Source organism: Rhinolophus sinicus, linkage group LG13, assembly GCF_036562045.2.
Source record: "Rhinolophus sinicus isolate RSC01 linkage group LG13, ASM3656204v1, whole genome shotgun sequence".
NCBI classification, from domain to species: Eukaryota; Metazoa; Chordata; class Mammalia; order Chiroptera; family Rhinolophidae; genus Rhinolophus; species Rhinolophus sinicus.
This window is the reverse complement of record NC_133762.1, coordinates 32,561,762-32,586,530: the sequence shown is the minus strand read 5'-3', so window position 1 is coordinate 32,586,530 and position 24,769 is coordinate 32,561,762. Positions and strand designations below refer to the sequence as shown.

General features: G+C 41.2%; 1 long non-coding RNA gene across 7 annotated transcripts in view; it reads right to left on the bottom strand.

Annotated features, from left to right (window-relative positions):
* Nucleotides 1–16,463: 16,463 nt before the first annotated feature.
* LOC109456686 (uncharacterized) overlaps nt 16,464–24,769 on the bottom strand; it is a 97,949-nt gene continuing 89,643 nt past the window's right edge. For all 7 annotated transcript variants that reach the window (XR_012491189.1, XR_012491194.1, XR_012491190.1 and 4 more), the window contains 3 exons: nt 18,471–18,534; nt 17,019–17,267; nt 16,464–16,866 (listed from right to left, as the gene is read on the bottom strand). This is a non-coding gene — a long non-coding RNA (uncharacterized LOC109456686). The remainder of the gene's footprint in view (nt 16,867–17,018; nt 17,268–18,470; nt 18,535–24,769) is intronic.

The window sequence follows — 24,769 nt, the reverse complement described above, 5'->3', positions numbered from 1 at the left end:
TACTTCTCAGCTTTTGAAGGATTCAATAAAATAAGTTAATTGAAGTGCCTGACATATAATAAGTGTTCCAAAGAACACTTGAATATGCAACTTCAGTCTCCTCTTTGGTTTATGCCAGGGGTCAGCAACTTATGACCTATGGGTCAAATCCAGCCACTGGCTTGTTTTTACAAATAAAGCTTTATTGGGACACAGCCACACCATTACTTTACATATTGTCTCTGAATGCTCTCGTGCTACAAAAGCACAGTTGAGTAGTTGCCACAAAGACCACCTGGCCCACAAAGCCTACATTATTTGCTATCTGGTCTTTTACACAACAAGTGTATGAACCAGGGGTTTATACATGGTGAGCACCTAGTATTATGGTTAAGCACAGGCTCTGGAGTCAGGCTGCCTAGGTTTAAATGCTGGTTTTATCATTTACTAGCTGTGAAACTCAGCATGCTATTTAACTTATCTGTACCTTGGTTTCCACATCTGTAAAAGGGAAATACTAAGTTATCACACGGGATTGATGAAAGGATTAAACGAACCAATCCAGTAAAGCACGTAGTACACTGTCAGACAATGGTTAGTGTTCATTAATGTAATGGGTAGTGTTGCGAATGTTATATTGTATTACCACATGCGCTGTCCATGCAGTTTCTCCATCAGCTGGGGTTAGGGATAGTTTGTAGAATCAACCTGAAACCCAAGGATCCTGGTGAAAATGCTATTTGGCATATAAACATCCCTCCAAGTGCTTTGTGTACGGCCCCGGACCCCAGGATCTGGCCCCACCCCATCGGCTTCTCCCCATACTGCTTGTCATCTTCTGCTCCCTCCATAGAATCTGGCTGGTGATCTGGCCTCAAGATTCAGGCCTGCAGATGAGGCCTTCCCTGCCAAGCCTTTGGCAGGTGTGCGCATGAGTCACATCTGTGCCCAGGGCCTTTTGCTAGTGAAGACGACCTGCCTTGAGTCTGGCGTGGTAAGAGCACCTGGAACAATCATTGCCGTGCGCTGCGCACCCTCCTTCCCCTTTGAAGTTAACCACACCAAGGGACGAGGAGCGTCCTCTAGTGGCTCCTGTGTGTATTTGAGGGCTTGGTGGGTAGCACTTAAGCTGAAGGTCAGGGGCTCAAGTGACAGCCCAGGTGGGAAGCACAGCTGGAACAGGGCAAGAACAGGTACCTAATAAGCTGAGTGAGACCCAGGAAACTGGACACCCTGGTGTCAAGTCCACAAAAGTTAAAACACAAGAGCTCCTGTTAAACAAACAGAACCAGGCAGGTAAGCACTGATAGTTCCAAAAGGATCAAGAGCCAGACAGTTGGATATAGATCCAGAACTGCTTTTTTAAGAGAACATAGAGAGATGTCCAAAGAGACCAAGAAGAAGACGAAGTGTGTGTGTGTGTGTGTGTGTGTGTGTGTGTGTGTTCACATAAGCATAAATATCCATACTCTGTAGCCATTCAGAGATAAGATGGCACAAGTCGGCGTGGGTCCATTTGATTCATCCACAGTGCAAGACTGCTAACATTTCTAAAATGGTTGACGCCATTCTCTCTCCCTTATAAGAAAAATGACACTCTTCCTGAATCCACATAACCTAAAATGGGCTCTTTTCTAGTTTGAAATAATATTTGTATAAATAGTCTTACTCAGTTATAAATTCAGTCACACAGATTTTACATACCACTTTTGCTGACAAGATCACAGCCTCATGTTAGCAAGACAGCTCCAAGTCTTCTGAGATTCACACTGCCCACATCAACAGGATATACACTGTCGAGCAGCTCTCAGAGTTCCTGAAGACTTCCCATGTGAATCGAAAGAGGTTTGATTAAGAGCCAAGCCACCTGTGGGGAGTGTAGCAGAAGCTGCCACCACCTCACCCTAAGTGAATAAACATATGCGTGCTGCAAATCGAAGGCCCCGGCACACACCCTAGGTGTGGCAATATTGGGAGGCGATAGTCCTGTCAAGGAAGGCAGGTGACTGTTGGGCTGGTTTGTCGGAGCCAAGAAATTGTCTTTAGCAAATGAGGACACCTCCTTAAAAAATAAAGACCTCAGCCACAAATGCCAAGAACTGTCTTGCTCCAAAGTAAGATAACTCTATCTTAAATAACCAGCCTGGTCCTGGTGAACTTTTCAAAAAGGTAATTAAGACATTCACGAAGGGAAAAAAAATATCAATTTCTCCTGCTAATACATTTTTTTCTCTGCCTTTATTGTCCCTCCATATACAGAATTTAGGGTGGGGGCAACTGAGTGCCAGTGAAGGAACTCCCTAGTCCCAGAACAGAACCCGGCATATAATAGACTCTCTATAAATTTGTGTTGACTTTCTGATTGACCGGGTTCTACTTTGGGCGAAGGAGCCAAAATCATTCACGCATTCCCTGGTGCTGCTCCTATGACGTGTTGTTTCAAACCCATTCCTACAATATTATCTTTGCTCATAGTTAAATACATCTAAAAATGACATTCTGGCAGATTTTTCTTTTCTGATGGTATCTAAACAAACACCCTTTCCAGCTGAGAGATCAATTAGACCTAGCTTTCAGTCTGTCTTTCTGTCTGACAGACGGGTGACATGTTTGCATCATACAAGGCAATCCCCCACTAACCTAGCCATGCCCAGGGGTAGGGTTCAATGTTCTCAGAAATGTGAGCTAAAGACTCAGGGTGAGCATGATGGAGGAAGGAAATACAATGGCCAAATTTAGCAAACTTTTTGAAAAACCATCCAATTTCCCACAGGCATGCGATGATGCACCAGTTAGAAATAAACTGCTCAGTGTCTCCTTGCACAGATACAACGCACTGCATCATTCCTTTGCTGCTGGCTGCAGGAGTGGGGCAAGAGCATGAACAGGCTGCCGAGAGTATCCATCTAAGGACCCCAATTCGAGGTTGGCCCTTGACTCCTCTTATTCCATCAGGCATCACAAACACAGGTTGCAGAGAAGACAGTGGGGAGATTGTACAGCCCGGAAGCCAGGTTTGTTTCTCGCTTCTTGAGGGAATTTAACCACTTGGCACTTTGGAAATGTTCTTTGTTAGCCTGCAGCTGAAGCTAAAGGTAGGATTTAGGTTGCTGAACAGAGTGATGGAAAAGCTCATCCCCAAGGCAGAAAGAGGGTCTGAGTCAATGTTCAACGTTCAGCAGAAAGTACTTTGGAGACCTTCCCTTTCAAATAAGAACCCAAATTGAGTCTGCCCCAGGTATAACCATTCCCCAAGTGCCTACTGTGAGCTCAGAGAAGTGCTGGGTGATTTCAGAGGGAACTACCTGTTATTTCGAGTTCTTTATCTCATTTAATCCTCCCGGCAGCCTCTCAGGAGTGTACTGCAAGGAAATTTCCTTTTTCGGTTCAGAGCTAAGTTCTGGGCCTATGGTGGGGAGCAAAAACCAAGACAGATAACTCAGAATCCAGTGAAGGAATGGGCATTCATCAGACAATAGCATCGACAAAAGTGCTATTCCAGAATGAGCGAAGTGCGTGGAGGGAGAGGACCAGGTCCCAGGTAGGTTCTGGAAACACAGCCTAATTGTGGCTCCAGCCTAATGGTGGCAGCCAGGTGGCTCCCGGTGACATCCAGCTCTGCCAGACCTTGGCCACATCCGTGCCTCATCTATGAAATCAGGATAATGATAGTACCTACATCATGCAGCCGTTATAGGATTAAGTGAGATCATATCTGTGAAAAACCTGCAATGGTGCGGTGAAAGCATATAGCTCAGGAACATTTGCTAAGAAGCCTGGAGGGGGCCAGACTGTTATCGCCGTCTAGGTGATGAGAATGGAGTTCCGGGAGATGATCAGACTTCCCCAAAGTCACACTCTGTGCCCCGGAAGCTACACTTGCTACCCCCCAAATATGACCATCCACTCCCTTTGTCATGCCACCTGCTGGCTTGGCAAAGGGATGCATCAGGGAGGCCCAGCCTTGGGCAGGGCTCGCTGTCACCTCCACAGAAGCAGCCTCACTATCGTAACACATCTCTGTTTAAGAAACATAAACCACCATTTGGCAGCTCCTCAAGTAAATGTCAGAGGCAATAAAGGGCTCTCTCCCCTCATTTCACATTCCTGCCTGGACTGTAAGACCCAGCCTTATGGGGAAACACACAGGAGCTTAACCAACAGGTTTCCCCAACAGCCACACCAGAGCGGGCAGGCCCCAAGGAGCCCTGGCTGGGAGGGCCCATTCTGCTGGCTGCCAGTGCCCTCTCTGACCTGGCAAAGGCGGCCTCCCTCTCCTCCTGTCTGAACCTGCTGCCTGAGTGGAGCTGATGTCACGAATCCCGCCCCAGTAGCAGCAGGCCACCTCAGGCTCCCAGCAGCAATTACCCACACCAGCTCTGCACAGGCCCTGCCTCCTCCCCGCTGGCGTCTCTCCAGCCATGGCTGAGAGCCCAGCTTGGTGAAGATATGGCCTGGCCCAGTGGTGAGTGTCCCAGCCGGGCAACCTGGCCCACATATGACAAATACCATCTGCACTTCAGTAGACTGGCAGTGAGAGCTGAACCAAAGAGCCAAATTCCAAAGCTGGGTCTTCAAAGGACAGGAGAGACTCTGGAAACTAGATGACAATCTCGAAGAGGCCACATATCTCTAAGGAGTTATTCTATGAAGAAATTACACCCAGTCCCCAAACTGTGAGCGTAAATGGCTACTCGGAAAACCATTAGCTGTGCCTACCCTGCCATTTACAATGATTAGCCTCCTTGCCCCCCTGGACTATATTGGGGACAGATCATGTTCACATTCTCCTAAGATAGAAGAAGCTCAGGCCACAACAAGGGCCGCTGAGCACAACAAATGTGGTGAGGGAGCAGGTGCTTGGCTCAGAATTCACAGAACAAGCCGGGGACTCCAGAGGGCAATCATATTTACCACAAGAAAAAATAAAATAAAATAAAAGCAATAACAATAGCTGACATTGATTGAGCTCTCACTCTGTCTTAGGAATTCTGCTAAACTTTAACATGCACGAGCGCATTGAAACCTCACAACTACTCGGGAAGGTTGATATCAATATTTTCCACTTTACAGATGAGGAAGCCTGAGTCTGAGAGAGAAGTGATTTGCCCAAGGAGCCTCAGATGCAAAGGGTCGATTCATTCAAGTCTGATATGCCTAATTCCCGGGCAGACCACCCCCCGCCCACTAATGAATAGTGGGGGCCAGGGGTGCCCCTGCTACTCCTGTGAGCTGTGGGGTCATGGTTCTACAAACAACAGGAACTCACATCTTTTCTTCTTTTGCCTTCACCTGCATCTCCAAAGCTTTAGATTCAATCAATGCCAGACGTACACGTCTGACGCATCTTCCTTGGATGCTTGGAACTGACCAGCTACCACTCATTGACAAAGCAATGGGCAGCATAGGAGTTTTGGAGTCAGACATGGGAATGTTTCCCAGCCATGCAGCAAATGATCTGGCTGGCCTTGGTAATGTCCATATACTTCTCTGGGCTTCCACAGGCTTCCTTCTATAAAATAGGGGTAGTTATTTTTACGTTAACGATCAGGACAGGTGTGAGGGCAAGTCAGAATATACTCTGAAATGCAGTGGCGGGCTAGATTGCAAACTCGATGAAGACAGGAAGCAATTCGATTTTTGCCCCTGCTGTAGCCACAGCACCTAGTCCTCCACCCAATATATACTTCGCTCAATCAATGTCTGCTGAAGAAACCATTTGAAAAAATCACCTGCAAGTGTACACAAATATACATGGGAAGGGTTATAGGTACCACCAGCAGGAAAAAATGCTTATGACCATGTTGGGGTATAGCTAAATAAATGTGAGGACTTGCGTGCAATAGAATGCTAAGTCGTCATTAAACAGCGTGAGACAGCGCTATAGAAAGCTCTGTAGAAAGGTAAGCAGGGTCAGTAAAGAAGATGGGGCGATCACAGAACAATTTGCATTTATGGTAACGTGCTTGAAAAAAAGGTCAAAAGAAGAATCCGTACTAGTCTATTAAGAGTGGCTACCTCCACTTGAGATTAACATTTCAACAAGGAAGGGTGAATGGAGAATCGAGGTGTGCCCTTTTCATTGCTTAATTTGTGTTGACAAAGAATCTGAGATAGCTTTGCTATATAAAAATACCATCAAAATTATTCTTACATCTTAAATAAGTGACTAGAAGAATAAATAAAACATCCCAAGTGCCATGCATAAAGTAGGCCCCATAAATGTTCCTTCCCTCCCTTGTCCCTAAAGAATAGTTGTCACATTTCTGTGACCAGAATGAGACAGGCAAAGATAGGCAAAGTCCTACTAAAGTCAGTTTTGTCCCTCAGTGTGTGTGGCCCTGCAAATTCTGACCACACCCAGGTTTCCAGGGTTTTCTGGCTTTGTCTTAAAAGGACGTGTAGTCTGAAAGCACAACCATTGGTTTACCCCAAAGCAGACACAGAAACTTGGATTCTTTAGCCAAATGTGAAGTAGAAGGTTTGGATGGGCTCATGGGACATTTGACTTGGACATAATTCTCATTTGAGATTTTAGTGTGGCCTTGGTGCAAAGGAATATTATCTAAAAAGTCTTACCAATAATTATAACTCCAATTTCAGAAGCTTAAGTGCAATGCAGAGGGATCATTTCCAGTCACAGCCCAGAGGTCTGAATTCATAGTCACTCGGAAGAGCTGGGTTCCCTTACAACTAACAGGCCCTCATTAGGCTGCATTTTGTATCTAATTAACCAGATAATTGTACAACTTCTTTAGTCTCTGCTACCTCGGCCCAGCTGTCTTCAGATAGACCCTGAACTTGGTCAAGGGAGACATACAGGACAGGAATGTAAGAAACAAACACTTAGGAAGCAGCTAATTTGTTTCTGGAAATACTCTAGATATTAAACATAGAAGATCTCTTTAAACTTCAAAGCATCTTGGGAGGTAGGTTAGATTACCTTCATTTTACAGATGACTCAGAAAGATAAAGTGAACGTCTCAGGATTTAACAACAAGACTAGAAAGGAAACTTAGATTTTTCTTTCTCCAAAGCCCATCTTCACCCAACACAACACCTCCAACGGAAGAGAGAGAGAGAGAGAGAGAGCGAGAGAGAGAGAGAGAGAGAGAGAAACTGGAAGAAAAGTTTCCTTACTGTAACTACTTACCCAACCAGATCAGGTTATAATGGGTGATGTTTTGCTCCCAATGTTTCACATCCTCTCAGAAGAACAATAAACACAATTATCGGGGAAGAAATGTCACTCTGGCACACATCACACTGCATACGAAATTCTTAGAAAATAGCTTTGATATTGTATTTGGCGGCCCTTAGATGTTCATGTTTCTAGTCTCATTATACCAATAGTCAGGCATAGTTACACACGCTGTGTAGGGCATTAGGCCAGACCTCGATAGGGGACCAAGTTCCTAATCTCTGCTCCTCCCCATAAATTGACAGCCTGGTAGAGGAATGTGGCAAAAAACAAACAAACAAACAACAACAAAAAAAACAGTAATGTTAGGTTGGTGCAAAATTAATTGCAGTTTAAAAGGTTAAAAATAATTGCAAACACTGCAATTACTTTTGCACCAACCTGATAACTATTCTCTCTTTAGCTTCTTCGTAGGTATAGTGAGAGCTTAAAGGTTCCTGACAGCGCATGAGCACAAGCACTTCAAATTACAGATAAAGAAACTGCAGACAGAGAAGGGAAGCCCTTCCTGAATATCACTCAGTAAATCAATGGAAGAGTCTGAAGTAACTTGTCCTTGACGGGTCTCCAGATAGTTCACGTCGTCACAGACAGGCAAGCCTCTCATGTGGGTGTTTTCACAGATTTATTGAGACATAATTCACGTAACATTGAATTTCCTTGTTTTAAATGGGCAAATTGAATGGCTTTGTGTGCATTTACAAAGGTGTATAATTATCACCAGCATCTAATTTTAGAACATTTTTGTGACTCCAAACTAGGAACTTTGCGTCCATGGGCAGTCACTCCTCATTCCTACCTCAGCCCCCCTCCAACCCCAGACAACTACTAACCCCTTGCTGTCTATAGATTTGCCTTTTCTGGACATTTTATATATCTGAACTCATGCAATATGTGGTCTTACCTGTTTGGTTTCTTTCGCTTTGTATTGTGTTTCGAGGTTCATCCCCATTGTTATCCACCACTTTTTGTTGGCAAATAGTGTTTCACAAAGTGACTTACTACATTTTATTTTCTACTCACCAGTTCATGGATATTTGGGTAGTTTTTACTTTTTGGTCTATTGTATTTTAACACACATCCCAACCCCAAAGTTCCGGTAAATATATGTGTATTAAGGGTCTTGTATCATGTTTAGTAAGGATCTCCTGGCTACATCTAGACTCAATAGAAAGAGTGCCCTTTACAATCAATGATGTCTGCCACTGGTGAAGCAGTAGAGAAGGGTGGCAGTCATACAAAGTATGATGACACCATTTCCAAGAGGTGTCTTCTTGTCCTAAATGGAATAGTCACATTTCTCCTGAGAAAAACAGTTAAAAGAAGGGAAGACGTTACACGTAGGAAGAATCACGTTCATTTTTGGAGAAGAACATACCTTTCACGGTACAGTTTATTATTAAACAATCAGGAGTTGGGGCTTCTTTAGCATATTTTTCTGGAAAGGCAATGGAGCCATGCTGTCATGATTCCTTCAAGCCAGCTTCTTACCAGGCTCAGTATTGGCACCGTTTATGTGGCCAAAGATTGGCAAACTCAGCCACAGTTACAGCCCCAAGTGGCTGATGAGTTAGCATTCCTGGTGATAATATCAACAGCCAAGATTTTTTTTTTTTTTTTTTAAAGTAAGACTAGGAAGGTTTATTCTCCAATTTCCTCTTTGGAATGGAAGAATAGACTTAACTGCTTCAAAACGCAAAGTGTTCGGTGGTGTCTTTGTGTTGTCGGCTATGAGAGAAGAGATGAGAATGTGAGTGGACCTGATGGAAGAATGAGGAAATTGTGGTTTATGTGACTATGTCCCAAGCAAAGAATCTGCTGTTACTTTAGGCGAATGAAAAGAAAACAGTGTTGATGTCAGGGAGGGAATGGGTAGAAAAAGCAAAGTATTCGAGAAGGATAAGGAAGATGAACAAGGCAAACATTGGTAAATGAAAAGTCGAATAAACCATAAATGTGAAACTGGTGGTTTGTTAGCCAAATCTAGTCCACACCCATCTTTCTTTGGTCCATACTAGTTTTTAAAAGGAAATTAATTATTCTAACACTTAAAAATCAGGAGACTTTATATAAATTGCTGAGATTCTCATTTTAAAAAGAGAGAAAGAAAAAAGGAAAGAGGGAAGGAAGGAAGGCAGGAAAGAAGGACTGACAAACATTTGCTATAGCAGAATAATATCCGCTCCTTGTGGATACGGCATGCATTCTCCAGCTTGCCACAGTCCCCACCATATCCTATTGCTTATGAGATCTGGCAATTAATTTCATGAACTTATCCTAGAAAAAGTGCTACATAGGTCATTGATGAATATCACTATGGTCACCTTCGAAACACTCCCCTTGAGTAGCTATGCACTGATGCCAGCACCTAGTTCATCCTTCAAAGCAATTTTGGAACTCTTTTTCTGGAATAGTCATCAGAGCTGTCATCGTATTACCCTCAATATCCTGAATGTCATCAAAATGTCTTCCTTTCAATATTTCCTTTATCTTCTTTTGGGTCAAAAAGAAGTCATTGGGGCCAGATCAGGTGAGTAGGGAGGGTGTTCCAATACAGTTATTTGTTTACTGGCTAAAAACTCCCTCACAGACAGTGTTGTGTGAGCTGGTGCATTGTCGTGATACAGGAGCCATGAATTGTTGATGAAAAGTTCAGATCATCTAACTTTTTCAGGCAGCCTTTTCAGCACTTCCAAATAGTAAACTTGGTTAAATGTTTTTCCAGTTGGTACAAATTCATAATGAATAATCCCTCTGATATCAAAAAAGGTTAGCAACAGCGTTGCAACAAGTTCGTGAACTTAATTGTCAGAGTTTCATGTATTCAGCTATTTCACATGTTTATGAGACCCTTTATGTCTGCGATACCTGAAATAACTATGTCCATTTTGGCTACGTCATCCCAGACATCCTGCTGGAGCCCTGTGTTATCACCCCGTCTTTCGGAGAGTGAAATGAAACTCAGAGAGGTTAAGTGACTTGCCCAAGATCACCAGCAGCAAGGGTCCAAGCTGTTTCTCATCTCAGCGTAGCTACTGTTCTATCAAGTATGCCAAACCTTGACACACAGAGAAAATCATTGATTAAACATGAAGCAAAGAGTGGAGCAAAAATGAAAAAAAGAAAACTGAAGCAGAGGGAGAGCAGGGAGTTTTTAAAAGAACAGTTTATTAATTAATTGAAAATGATGCTATGGCATGGACTTTCCCCAGTGAAGAGCCAAATGCAAGCCTGGTTGGACACACATATCCATTGCCCATGTCTCTAGAAACAAGTCCAGGTCTCCCAGACAGAAAACATTTTTTTCCTTGACTCATAAAGACAGCTCTGAAAAAGAAAAGCATTTGGGAGTTGGCTTAGGAATAAAATAACTTGTTTAAACTAGCAAACATTTTCCAAATATTTCTTAGAGAGTCTCCCACCAAACCTCACTGAATCAACAAGGTCTCCAGGTGGCTCCAGACATTTCGCTGAGGCCACAGTTGTGACCTGGTGGTATAACCCACCCATCTCTAAATCAACCTTTGGAACAGGCCCCAACACTGTCAGCTGTCAGAGTTTATTGGGGCAGCAGAGGGTCCTGTGCCCATTTCCTTGGCCCTCACGGAGAACCTGAGATGTCCCCTGAGAGCCACCACGTGTACAGAAATAGAGGAGAACAGAGAAAACAAGCATTTCTTTTAGCGACTTCAAAATCTATTTCTGGGGTTGAACAGAAGCCATTAAAACATTCCCATGACTCTATGCCAAGCCCCCAAATGACTAATGACAGACACGCTGGCTCGAAGGGAGTCATTGCTGGCAAAGATCCCTTTGGTATCTTATTAACAGTAACAACCCCGAGGCTTTCATTGAAAGATCTCAAAGCACAGTAGAAGATTTTAATTGACTCCCCCCACAGCTCTGTCCCTGAAAAAGGTAATTATCATTATATTCTTCAGACAGTTTACAGAGGGGTTAAATGGGCGACGGAGGCTGAATGATTTATCCTCGTTTCATATTCTAAGTTGAAAGGAAAAGTCTAAATAATGTCATAACTTGGGGTGAACTCCACTGCACAACTTGCTGGAACCGTGGGATCATCAAAGCGGACAAAGTAAGAGGCTGTTGCAGCTGACATGATCAGAGATGGTTTTGACTAGTGACCACAGGCCAAGCAAGCGTCATACACAAAGGTGCTGACCTGAATTCAGTTTAGCCTGAATGAGAGACCCTCAATATCATCTATAGAGTCCAGAGTCCATGTTCAATGGCATGGAGAGAAACAAGGGTCTATCTCACTGGCAGAGCGGTGTGGCAAGAGCTAGAAGTGTACCTGGTCCCCAAATATAAGAGGGGTTCATCCCAGTGGAGAACTTGAATGCCAGGCATGACATCTGGAGCAGTCACCCAGATCGAGGAGCTAAGCCAAGATGGAAATGGGCAGCACGTACCTCACAAACCTGTTCCTCCTCCTGTAAATCCCCATCTCAATAAATGGGACCTCTCCTCACACACGTGCCATAACCAAGGTGCAAGGATCCGTCTTCACCACTACCTTTTGTATTTGATCCCCAAGTTCTAACGACACCCTATGTCTTCCAAAGCAGTCTTCTTATGACCATCGCTACCTCCTGTGGCTCATCTGAGACCCCAGCATGTCTCTCCTGGATTGTTTTAACAACTCCTTAACTGTTCCTGTCACTTTTAGACTTTCCCCAAGCCAAATAATTCTTCATAATACTGTCCACAGGGTATTCCTAAAACACAAATATAATCATGGCACTTATAAACAAACTCCCCTGATTAAACCCTTCAACATCCCTTCCACAGGGACAAATGCAAAATAAAACTGCCAAGCGAGAATTCCATACCAACAAAACCATATTTCAAAAAAAGAGAGGAAATCATGTTTCAGATAAATAAATGCTCAAGTAATTTAACACCAGTCAATCTGCAGTACAAGAAGTTATACAGATACAAGGAAAATGATACCAGATGAAAACTTGCATCTACACAATAGGAATAAAACTGTAATTGAAAAATTAAAATTTAAAAAAGAAATGGTATACAGGTGAGTATATATAAAACACCTTTTTCCTTGCTTAGCTTTTTAAAAAGACTTAAGTTCAAAGTGAAAATAATGTTACTTATAATAGACGCATAAATAAAAAGTGATTGAAAGCAAAAGATGGGAGGGAATAAATGGAAGTGTATGATTGTAAGATTTTTACATTATTCATGAAGTGATATGATATTATTTAGAGGTAGAGTGCGATACATTAAAGATGTATATTATATTTCCTAGAGCAATTACTGAAAACAAAAGCAAGGAATTGATAATAAGCCAGTAGTGGAAATAATGGAACACTAGAATAATAATTAACACAAAAGGGAGGAAGAGAACAGAAAAAATAAAGAACATATGGGAAAAATATATATTCTTATGTTTCCTCATTCTGTTAAAAGTAATACACTGAATATACTGCTATTTTTATTAGAAATAAGTTTTGGAAATATTTCTTTTTTAACATTTTTAAATTAGTTTCAGGTGTACAAAACAATGTAATAGTTAGACATTTATCATTTATATCCCTCACACAGTGATAAGCCCCTCCCCCCATCTACTACCCCTCTGACATTGCATACAGCCATTGCGTTATCTTATATTTGTACATAGAAACAATGAACAAGTAGTAGAATAAAATAAACAGGGTTAGTTGCAAATAGGGGAGAATTTGGTAGATGAGGACAGGAATGGGAACAAAATATTTCTTTACATTTCTTTTAAAAATTTTGAATTTTTAAGTTAGTGAATGTATTTCTAATTTTAAAATATTAAAATGTATTTTGTGTTTTACTATTAAAAGAACATTTTTATGTCAAAAAAAAGAACATATGGGACAGATAGAAAACAAAGAAGAAGATTGCAGATTTAAACTTATCATATCAATGTTACATTAAATTTCCCTCATCTTAACAACTCCAATTAGAAGACAGATTGTGAAAGGATATAAAAATGTAATACCCAAATATAAGATAACTATACAAATCCCACTTTATATTTTTTTCTCTCTCATTTTTTTCTGTTTTTCAACCACAGTTGATGTTCAATATTATTTTATATTAGTTTCATGTGTACAGCATAATAATTAAACATTTATATAATTTACAAAACGATCACCCCGATAAGTCTAGTACCCATCTGGCACCACACATAGTTATTACAATATTATTGATTATATTCCCCATGCTGTACGTTATATCCTCATGACTATTTTGTAACTACCAATTTGTAGTTCTTGATCCCTTCACCTTTTCCACGCAGCTCCCACTCCCCACCGCCATCTTGGCAACCATCAGATTGTTCTCTGTATTTATGAGTCTGTTTCTGTTTTGTTTGTTCATTTATCTTTTTCATCAGATTCCACATAGAAGTGAAATCGTATGGTATTTATCTTTCTCTGTCTGATTTATTTCACTTAGCATAATATCTTCTAGGTCCATCTGTGTCATCGCAAATGGTAAGGCTCCATTCTTTTTTATGGCGAAGTAATAGTCCATTGTATCTATCTATTGATCGATCGATCCATACCACATTTTCTCTGTCCAATCATCTATTCATTGGTACTTAATTTGCTTCTATATTTTGGCTATTGCACATAATGCTGCAATGAACATAGAAGTGCATATACCTTTTCAAATTAGTGTTTTGGATTTCTTTGGATAAATATCCAGAAGTGGAATTGATGGGTCATAAGGTAGTTCTATTTTTAATTTTTTGAGGCCCCTCCATATTGTTTTCCATAGTGGCTGCACCAATTTGCAGTCCCACCAACAATGTACTGAGGGTTCCCTTTTCTCCACATCCTCACCAACATTTGTTTGTTGACTTATTGATGATAGCTATTCTTTTTTGTTTGTTTGTTTGTTTGTTTGTTTAATTTATTGGGTGACAATTGTTAGTAAAATTACATAGATTTCAGGTGGCCAAGACATGGAAACAACCAAAATGTCCTTTGATAGATGAATGGATAAAGAAGTTGTGGTATATATACACAATGGAATACTACTGGGCAGTAAGAAAAGATGATATAGGAATATTTGTGACAACATGGATGGATCTTGAGAGTATAATGGTAAGCGAAATAAGTCAGACAGAAAAAACAGAGAACCATATGATTTCACTGATAATAGCTATTCTGACAGGTGTGAGGTGATATCTCATTGCAGTTTCAATTTGTGTAAGCCCACTTTAAATATAAATTCATAGAGAGGTAAGGGAATAGAAAATTATATGCCATGCCAACACTAAGCAGTAGGCTGGAATGTCTGTATCATTCTACAATGGAGATTTCAGAATAAGCAACATTATCAGAGATAAGGTGGGACATTCCATAATGAAAAACTGGTGAGCACATACAGAAAACCTAGTGTGTCCTAAAAGTGTATGCAATTAACAACAGTTTCAACAACGCATGACCCCAAATCGGTAGAGCTAAAGGAAAATGAGATAAATTCATAATTATGGCCAGAGATGTCAGCAATACTCACCAGTAATTATTAGACTAAGTAGGCAAGTAATTGTTAGAACAAGCAATAAAGGAATGGAAGACTTGAATAGCATTATAAACCAACTTGACCTAAGTAACATCTATAAAATGCTCCACCCAACAACAGAATACACATTCTCTTCAGGCAGAAGATTATATGGTGTTGCTTAGATTATATGGAGGACCATAAAACAAGTTTCGATCAATTCAAAAGATCTCAAATCATTTAGAGAATGTTCTCTGACAAAGTAAAATTAAGTTATATACTGAGAACAGAAATATATATGGAAAAATCTCGAAAATTTGGAAATTGGCCAACACTTATATATATATTACCCATTAGTAAAAGAATAAAGCACATAAAAATTTAGATAATATTTTTAACTGAATGACAATGACATTAGAAAATGTCAGTATTTGTGGAAAGCAGATAAAGCAGGGATTTGTGGGAAATGTATGTAGTATTGAACGCTTATATTAGAAAACAAAAATAGTACAAAATGTATGATCTGAGCTTCCAACTTAAGAATCTAGAAATGAAGATCAATATGAACTCAAAACAAGTAGAAATAAGTAATAAAGATAAGGGAGGAAGTCAATAAAATAGGAATCAGACAAGCAGTAGATAAAAATCAATAAAACCAAAGTTGTTTCTTTAAAAAAAAATCAGTAAAATTGATAAACTCCAAGATGGACTGATCAAATAAAGAAAAAAAATAAAGGAAGATACATTTTCAATAATTGAAATATAAGAGGGACATCACTACATATCCCACAGACATTTAAAAAGTAAGTAATATAAGGAAATGTAATAAACAAATTTGTGCCAATAAATTTGACAATTTAGGTAAAATGAACCAATTCTTTGAAAGACATAAATTGTCAAAACTAACTCAAGAAGAAATAGAAAACTTGTATAGATCCATATCAAATTTTAAAATAAATTCTTAATTAAAAACAGCCCCACAAAGAAAGAGCCATCAAACATTTATGAAATAAATAATAACTCTACATAAACTCTTTTGAAAAGAGATTATGGAGGAAGATTTTCCAAATCATTTCACGGGGACAGTTTTACTCTTATCCTCAAACAAGACAAAGAAATTACAAGAAAAGCAATGTTCAAACCGATATCTCTTCTGAGTAAAGGCATAAAAATCCTTAATCCTTAGCAAATTATAGACCATCTATATGTAAAAAAGGTAGTATGTCATGACAGAGTGGGGTTTATCCCAGGGATTAATGATTAGCTTATAATTTAAAAATTATTCACTATGCTTTACTATGTAACCAGAAAAAAGAGTAAAAACACAAATCATGTTTGAGTATACACACGTTTACACACATGACAAAATTCAACACCACTTTATGATGAAACTCAGAAAACTAAGAATACAAGAAAATTATTTCAGTGTTATCAAGATTATCTATGAAAAATCTGTAGCTAATGTCATACCAAGGATGAAAGACTGAATTCTTAACCCCTATGTTCTGTAACAAAGCAATATGGCTTTCTCACCACTTCTAGTCAATATTTATCTGAAAGTCAAATAAAAGGCGTACAGATTTTAAAGAACTAAAACTCTCTTTATTTTCATATAATATGATTGAGTACATAAATTATCCTAAGGAATCTATAAAAATGTTATTAAAACTAACAAGTGAATTTGACATGGTCACAGAATACAAGTTCAACATTCAAAAATCAATTTTATATCTATATATCTGAAAAGAACAATTTAAAAGTGAAATTTAAAAACAATAGCATTTACAATAGCACCTTGACACATGAAATCCTTGGGAAAAGTTTAACAAAATATGTGCAAACCTCTAAACCTGAAACCATAATATAATTTTTAGAACTATTACAGAAGACCTAAATAAAATGAGAAATATACCATGTTCGTGAATTGGAAGATTCAATATTGCTATGATAATTCTCCCAAAATTAATCCATAGATTCAACACCATCTCAGTCAAAATCCCAATAGGTTATTTTGTAGAAATTGACAAACCACACACTAAAAAAAGGGTAAATTTTATGTTTCATAAGTTATACAGCAATAATTATACACGAGTCAAATAATTTGGTTTTTTAAAAGGATACAACAACAACAATAAACGTAAATTCACCAGAACGTTAGAATACCCACTCTGTGAAGGAAAGAAAGAAGGTCAGGAATAACATTATGAATTTAAAAATTTACCTAAGATAAACTAAACTTTAAAATGGAGGGGGTTGGGGTGGTAGAAATGGGGGGCTAAAGAGCTTAGCTAACTTCAGTAATAATGAAATCACTACTCACATTTTTGCACACCTGAGTATTTTGCTGATGAAAATTAAATTCGGATCACATCCCTTGTCAACGAGGAAGCTATCTATGCCTCACACTCGAAGCATGAAGATCACTACGTTCTTGGAAGACATCATCCCCAAGATTATTGTGTGGCTCTGTGCAGAGAGGTTGGGGATACTGCCTGGAGTCCCCTCCAGCTTGGAGGTATGAAATCCTTACTGGGAAGACACGGAGATGGTTGGAAATGCATGGCTGACCCTGTTGGGAAAGCAAGGGCTGACAATGAGACCCATATTGAGGAAGGTCATGCCCAAGGACTTCTAGTTCCTCAGTCTTCAGTCTGAATGGGTTTCTATTTGCCCCTCTCCATTCCCTATATTTTTGCCTGAACACTGATGGTGGCATAGGTCATCACTGAAGGGCTAGATATCATGTTTTGATGTTGGGGGTGGGGGGATAAATAAATAAATAACAATTTTAACTGCTACCATAGTGCTTAACAAGAAAAAAAAAAGCTCTAAAACTAGCCTGCCTGCCAATGGGTTCATGCATGGGGGGCACTTAGAATGATGTGGCACCAAGAACGCACCCCACAAGTGTTGGCTATTACTACTTTTATTTATGTTAAAATGGAAATACCATATTTCAGCTCTAAAGGTGTTTGTCTAGCTTCTCCAGACCTCCAGGCAAGACAGCCCTGTGTTTGCCCAGAGGACAGGGGAGCCTAGACTTGCTCTTGCTGTCCTCAACTCAGCATCCCCGGCACCCAGAGTGGGTCTGTCTGTGGCCACCCAGTAACACTGTGTCATCTGGGCGAGTGGGTTTTGACTCAGGCCTGCTTTGCACTCAGGCACCTTGTTTAGAACTGACGTCCTGTCCTGACCTCCAGTCCACTTGGCTTGGGCCCTGACACCTGTCCAGCCTTAGCAGCCTCTTCCACACATTGATGTCATTCCTTAAACCAGGCAGCCTGCCCAGAGCCTGACCTGGCTTGACTGCCACTCCCAGGAGACTCCCGCTGTCCTCTTCGGCCTCCAGATCAGACCTCTTTAGACTTTCTTTCCGGACTGGCTCAAGGCCTGCTCACCATGCCCCTTTTTCATTACCCAATACAAGTTCTGTCCCATCCTGGCTGCATCTTTTCCCAGCAACCCTGAGCTTCTGAATTCCCAACCTGACCTCATTCGAGGTATGATATCCCTGCTTTCTAGACGAGGACCTGTGTCTCAGGAAGGGGAAGTACATTCCCCCCCGTCACACCCTGAGTGTGTGACAGATGCAGGATAAAATCCCAGCCCCCGAGAAACATTTGTCCTGGAATACTGTTACGATTCCAAACAGCTATGGCTTATGTTTCCTCGGCTTGTCCTCGCACAACCTGTGAGCGAACTTCTTTCTGAGGCCATAATTAGCAGGTAATTCCTTCTCACAAAAGTAGTTCCTATCCTCAGATGTAAATACCTGTTCTCTCCTCAGGCGTTCAGGAGTTGTCAGAGCATTATGGTCTATCAGTAGCCTGTGATGGCTGAAACGGAGAAAGAGAACAATCATTAGAATCCTTGAAGCCAAAAAAGACATCAGATGTTTCCCTTGGTTTTCTGGGAGCTGGCAAGAGCAGGCATAGGACCAAGATATCCACGTAATTGTTTCAGTTCTCCACATTACGTGGGCTTTTGGACAGAGCCTGTTAATTGACATACTGAGATATGTGACACATTCATGCAAGCCCCCATGGTCACTTCCAGAACAGGGTGGAGACGCGCCAGGCAAACACAGAGAAAGCCCTGACTTAGCAGGTCTATGGCCTACTGGGACATTGGCTGGGGTGGGGTAGGCGTGGGGGCGTTGAGGGGGATCCTTCCATATTCCAATCTGTGCCTCTAGACTATGCTTCCGATCCTGGGCATTTCCACACCTGACTATACTCTGAATTGTGCCAAAATAAACACCAGACGAATGAGTCCCTGCCTTGAAATAATTTTTGAGTTCCATCTTCTTCATCTATTGCCACGCAGTTTCCAAACCACGTAACTCCTGTGAACTGCAGTGTCCTGGTCTTAAAATTTAAAAGGAGGAGGAGGAGGAGGAGGGAAGGGGAAGAGGAAAGGGAAGGGGAAGGAGAAAGAAGGAGGAGGAGAAGAAGAAAACTCTGTCTTGCTTTACACACAGAGTTTAACCATTTAGCTCCACCAATCTTGCAGTTTGCAGGTTGTAAAAAAATGCAAAAATGTTCAACTTCCTCTTTTAATAGATGGCACAGATCCTCCAAGGATAGCAGAAAATACAGGGCGTCAAATGAGAACGGGAGTCTGAACACACAGTCTGAAATGTTCGGTTTCCTCACCTGGAAAATGAAAGCAAGCATAGGGCCACTATAGAAGAACGTTACAAGGTTCAGAAGATAATGGCAAGCATATTGTGACTATTGTCAAATATGAGTCTTGTTTTAAAAACATGAACTCTAGAACATTCCTTGTTGCTCCCGCTGATCTTGAGAGGCATGTTTACTGCTCCTCTAAAGTGATGAGATACAGTCCTTCCCTGGATTCAGCAGTGTTTTTGAGACAAGCTTCTAAGGTTCCAACGAGGTATGTAGCACTTTTTCTAGGGTGAGTTCGCGAACTTAATTGTCCGACATTGTATGTGCTGCAGAAAGTTGATAGTCATCCCTTCAGTCCTATTTGGTAAATCTATGTCCCTGAGGGTGGGCCTAGTGTCCCCTGAAGGAAGGAGGCACAACCAGTGTTAACCCCTGAAACCCTGGGTCACCCTGCAGACATCAAGTCTCCTCAAAGTCTGAAGCCAAAGTGTAGAGACTGGGAGGTCCCTTGCCATGCCTCCAAAGAGTGAATTTTCAAGCTAAGCATGGCCTGGTCTCCAGCTGGTTAACACTGGTTGTGTATGCAAGAGCCATGAATTGTTGGTGAAAAGTTCAGGTCGTCTAACTTTTTCACGCAGCCTTTTCAGCACTTGCAAATAGTAAACTTGGTTAACTGTTTTTCCAGTTGGTACAAATTCATAATCAACAATCCCTCTGATATTGAAAAAAGGTTAGCAACATCATTGCAACAAGTTCGCGAACTTAATTGTGTGACCTCGTACACACACACTCTGGAGGACCCAGAGAAAGCATGTTCCCCAGAGAAGCACCATTCTGATGCAAGGGGCTAGGATCACTATTCAGTTTTGTTGGTTTTTTTCCATGCAAGAAATAAAAGTGGCAGAGAATATCTCCGTAGAGAGAAATCCAATGTCTCAACAAAAAAAATATAAATGCGTAGAAGGAATGCTAGAACCAAAAAGCTGTGAAAAAAGGAGATCAGCCCTCCAATTTAGAATGAAGCGACACTCATGCCCTCTGAGAGATGATGGCCTGACAGAGAGAAAGAGGAGACACTGAGAAGACAGAGACTCTATGGAAGGATTATTCCAGAATGCATGAGAAATCCTGGGTCTAACTTCACTTCCCCCCTCCCTAGCCAGGCCTGCCGCAGTTTATGAATATATGTATATATATGTAGGTCTGTCTTTATAGCTTAGACAAGATAAAGGGAGCAAAGCGCTCCTGCCACAGGACTTTACCTGCATCCCTGCATAACATTCATTCTAATGGCCCCGTCATTCAAAGATGCTCCCCGGCTCGGCCTCCCCAGGCCTCAGCGGCTCTCTGATCCCACAGCCAGCTCCAACTGTAATTGCAAACACCCTGCCCCTGGGATGCGTCAGCTGATGTGAAGACACACGGGCTTTGCCGGTGTCTGTAAATGCAAGTTCAAGGGGACTTTTTAACATCAGAAGCAAAAATATGAGAGTCAAGAGACAGGTCCCCTGTGCCCTGTAGAGGATCACAGTAAAGATAAGAAGTGGGAGGTGATTGCTCTGAAGGTGGGAAAAATCCTGTGAAGGCAGCAGAACAGACACAAGATAATTACTGCTCAGACACAGCACAGGCAAAAAGGCCCTTACTTTTGGGAAAACAAGAAGGAGCAGAGCAAGCCTGGGGGAGAGGCCCGGCTCTTCTGAGTCGGGTGGAAAGTCAGAGCTGGCTTCCTCAGAGGAAGACAGGGAGAGATAGCAAATGACCCCCTTCCTATAGCTTCTTTAGTAAAAGGTTTACCTTTGCCTAAGTGAGCTCTGTCCATTGTTTCTGTGCATCTAGCTTAACACCCCTTTGAAATGAGCAGTAACCACCCTCAAGAGAGCACAGAATCTTGTTACCTATCCTGTAATCCAATCCCCACCTTGCTTTCTCCCACCCTCAAGTAATCTTTCTTAAGGTCTCTCCTTAATCTCAAATGCATCAGAGAAGCTGCAAAACTGCTTTTCTCCGGAACATTTGAGATTTTGCACCCTGGCATGTGTTGCCAGTTTGGCTCAAATAAACTCTTATAAAAAGTCAAAAAAAAGTTAAAAAAAAAAAGCCCTTTCATACTTAATGATTTTGTGAGCTAAATTGAGTATGGGTTTTTTTTAATCAACTTTTCTATTCTGTTTTAGGACAGTGTGTGTGTGTGTGTGTGTGTGTGTGTGTGTGTGTGTGTGTGTTTTCAGATGATGGAAGGGACACGAAAATTTGGGGGAAGGGAACAGAAAGAGACATCAAAAAGGCTACATACTATCTGAGCCAGCTGTATGACATTGTAGAAAAAATAAAACTATGGAGATGGTAAAAAGATCAGTGGTTGCCAGAGTTTTGGGGAGAAGGAAGGAGAGATGAAGAGGTATCACTTTAGGCCAGTGAATCTATTCTGTAAGGTAGTGTAACAGTGGATACACAGCATCATACATTTGTCAAAACCCATAGAATGCACAATACAAAGAGTGAACGCTCATGTAAGCCATAAGCTTCAATTAATAATACTATTAATAATATACAAATATTGGCCCCTTCACTATAATAGACGTACCAAACTGGTACAAGCTATTAATAAGAGGCGGAGCTGTACATGGCAGGGGAAAAGAGTACATGAGAACTCAATGTACTTTCTGCTCAATTTTCCTGTAAACTTAAAACTACTCTAAAAAGCAAAGTCTATTAATGAAAAAGAGAGAGACGTGGGTGAGAATATGGGATTAACATTTGAACAGCCCCTTCCCATCCAGACAAACACTTGGCAGTTTAGTAACTAGAGAAATTTGGATATTAGGGTCCAGGAAACACCCTCAAAGTAAAAAACTCTAAGTCTCTAAAACTCAACTTGGCTGTAATCTGATTTCACTAAAATCCAGAAAATACCAAAACTCCTCCTAACTTGGCAAAGAAAAAGAGAGAGGGAACAACACGGGGCGGGAGGTGGGGGGGAGGCATTGCTACAACAGTGCTTCCTGAACTCTGTCTGGTGAAGGGCTGGCTTTACGTGGCTGTTGTTTATTTCAGTTCGGTTCACTGCCTACCAATACTTAGTAAAATAAAATAAAGATGAGTTACTAGGAAAGGATAATAGTGCACTTGGGTATCTAGTTCTTATTAAAGTTTACGAATGCTTATGGTCAGTCTCTGTACTTATCTCGTGGCAGGCTGGTAACAAAAGTTCACAGACAAGAGCCTGTCACAGGCAGATGGCACTTTGAGCAGCGCTGCATTAGAGAAGAATGAACCTACCTAAGACCCAGGCACTCCATGAACGCAAGCAGCAAACAAAACAATATCCAGCTAGGAAACGTGTTTAGTATTCACAAGCAAGTTTTCTTGAAAACCAAGGTCATGGGGGGGGGGGCACCGGTTAACTCAGTTGGTTAGAGCGTGGTGCTAATAACACCAAGGTTGCCGGTTCGATCCCTGCGTGGGCCACTGTGAGCTGTGCCCTCCTTAAAAAAATGAAATAAAATAAAATAAATAAATAAAATATTTAAAAACAAAGAAAACCAAGGCCACCATCTCTTGTCTGGAAGTTCATTTTATTCTCTAGCCTGGCTCTCTTTCAGTCCATTCCCATCATAGCCAGGTAGAGAACATTCTAAACTGCAAGTGTAATCAGGTCACTTTCTTACCTGACCGCAGGTAATCGTTCTGATATCTCAGGATGATGTGGACACTGTAGAGCATCTCATTCATAACAAACTGCTCCTTACTTTTCTCAGTATGCGGTGCCCCAATGGTGGCCCCAACTGAGTTGCTGGTAGTTAGCCAGAGGGCTGGAATTTAACCCAAGTAGTCACACCCCAAAATCAGTACCGTAGTCCACTAACGTATATTATTATCACGTGTGAGTAGGTAAGTCTGGTTTAAAAGCTAGAGTCAAGGGCAGTTACTTAACTAACTCTGATCGTGGGAGGTAGGGGTGGTAAGAAGGATCTGGGGATGTTCACGAAAGGAATTTCCTTTGAGATAGAGGCATTCCAGGTGCGGAGGGTCAGCACCAACAAAGGCAAGCAGTCATGGGATAGCATCGAATACTCAGGCGCTCTCAAGAAATCCTGTGTGGTTCACAGTCAGGGAAGAACCTTAAATCTTCTTTCAGTAAAGGGAATGGCGATCATTGCTGTAGAAAACCTGAAGGTTTACTTTCTCTAAGAATCTGGAATGAAGATGAGCTCTTTTTGCCTCAAATTGAAATAGTCAGAAGACACTTAATTCTACGAACTTTCCAGGAGCTAGGGGAAATCTACTAAGGAAAGAGAAGTCAAATGTTCTGAATCCCTTGGGCAAAGAGATTAAACCTTCTCCACATCAATCCAATGGCATGAGCTTTCCTCCCATTTTACAGATGAGTAGACTGAGGCTCAGAGTGGATAATTGATCTTAGCCAGTCACACGAACAGTAAGAGCATTATTGAACTTCAAACCAAGGTCAACCTGCCACTAAAAGCTGTGCATTTTGCACAAGGCCAGCACTACATATTTATGTTCCTAAGTATGTGGGAAGGTGGTGACTGAGAGGAAAGAGGATGACAGAAGGCAAAAAAGAGCAAATTTTAATCTTATGTTTGCAAATATATATTAAAGTCGAGCTATGTCATAAGAATTGGCCTTTATTGAGTGTTTGCTGTGTCAGACACAGTTAGGTGATTTGTGTGTATCATTTGTTTAATTTCTACAGTAATTATGCAAAGTAAATGTGTAGTAATGTTGTCAACTGCATACTCTCTCCCATTGTCATGTGACTCAAGGTACTTCTTTGTAGACAGAATATACCTGCCGCCCTTTTAATAGATTGGGCCATGTGACTTTCTTAGGCCAATGGTATGAGAACAGATGTGCTATTTGCCACGTCTAAGAAGTTCTAAGAGGCTTTCAAGCTTGTGCCTTCTCTCTTGCTCTTTCTTTCTGCCCCAAGAAAAACATGTTACATGGCATGCTCACAGCCTGGGTCCTGGGATAAGAAAGCACGTGGAACACAGCCATAGCAGTGGACCAATAGCTGAGTGACCAATAAAAGCTTGTTGTAAGTCAGTGAGATCTTGGAGATGTTTGTTACTTCAGCCAAGCTGACTAATACACTTGATGTTTTACAAATGAGGAACTGAAGCTGGCAGACACATCTTTCCACACCTCATACAATTTGTACTGGTGAATCCTGGATTCAGACCCATTTCTACTGGATTTAAAAGTCTGTACCATTTTAATTCAAGTTTCAAAACCTTCCTGCAAAGTCTAGAAAGTTTAAAATATCTCATGTGAGGCCACTTCCCAGGCAGGAAAGAAGAGCACAGTCTCTGGAGTCCCCATTCTTTCCACGGTCCCTATGGCTTCTCCATCCTTCAAAACCTTGCCAGTAGCTCTGCACTCTTGGTGACTTTCACCTTGGCTTCTCCCAGGC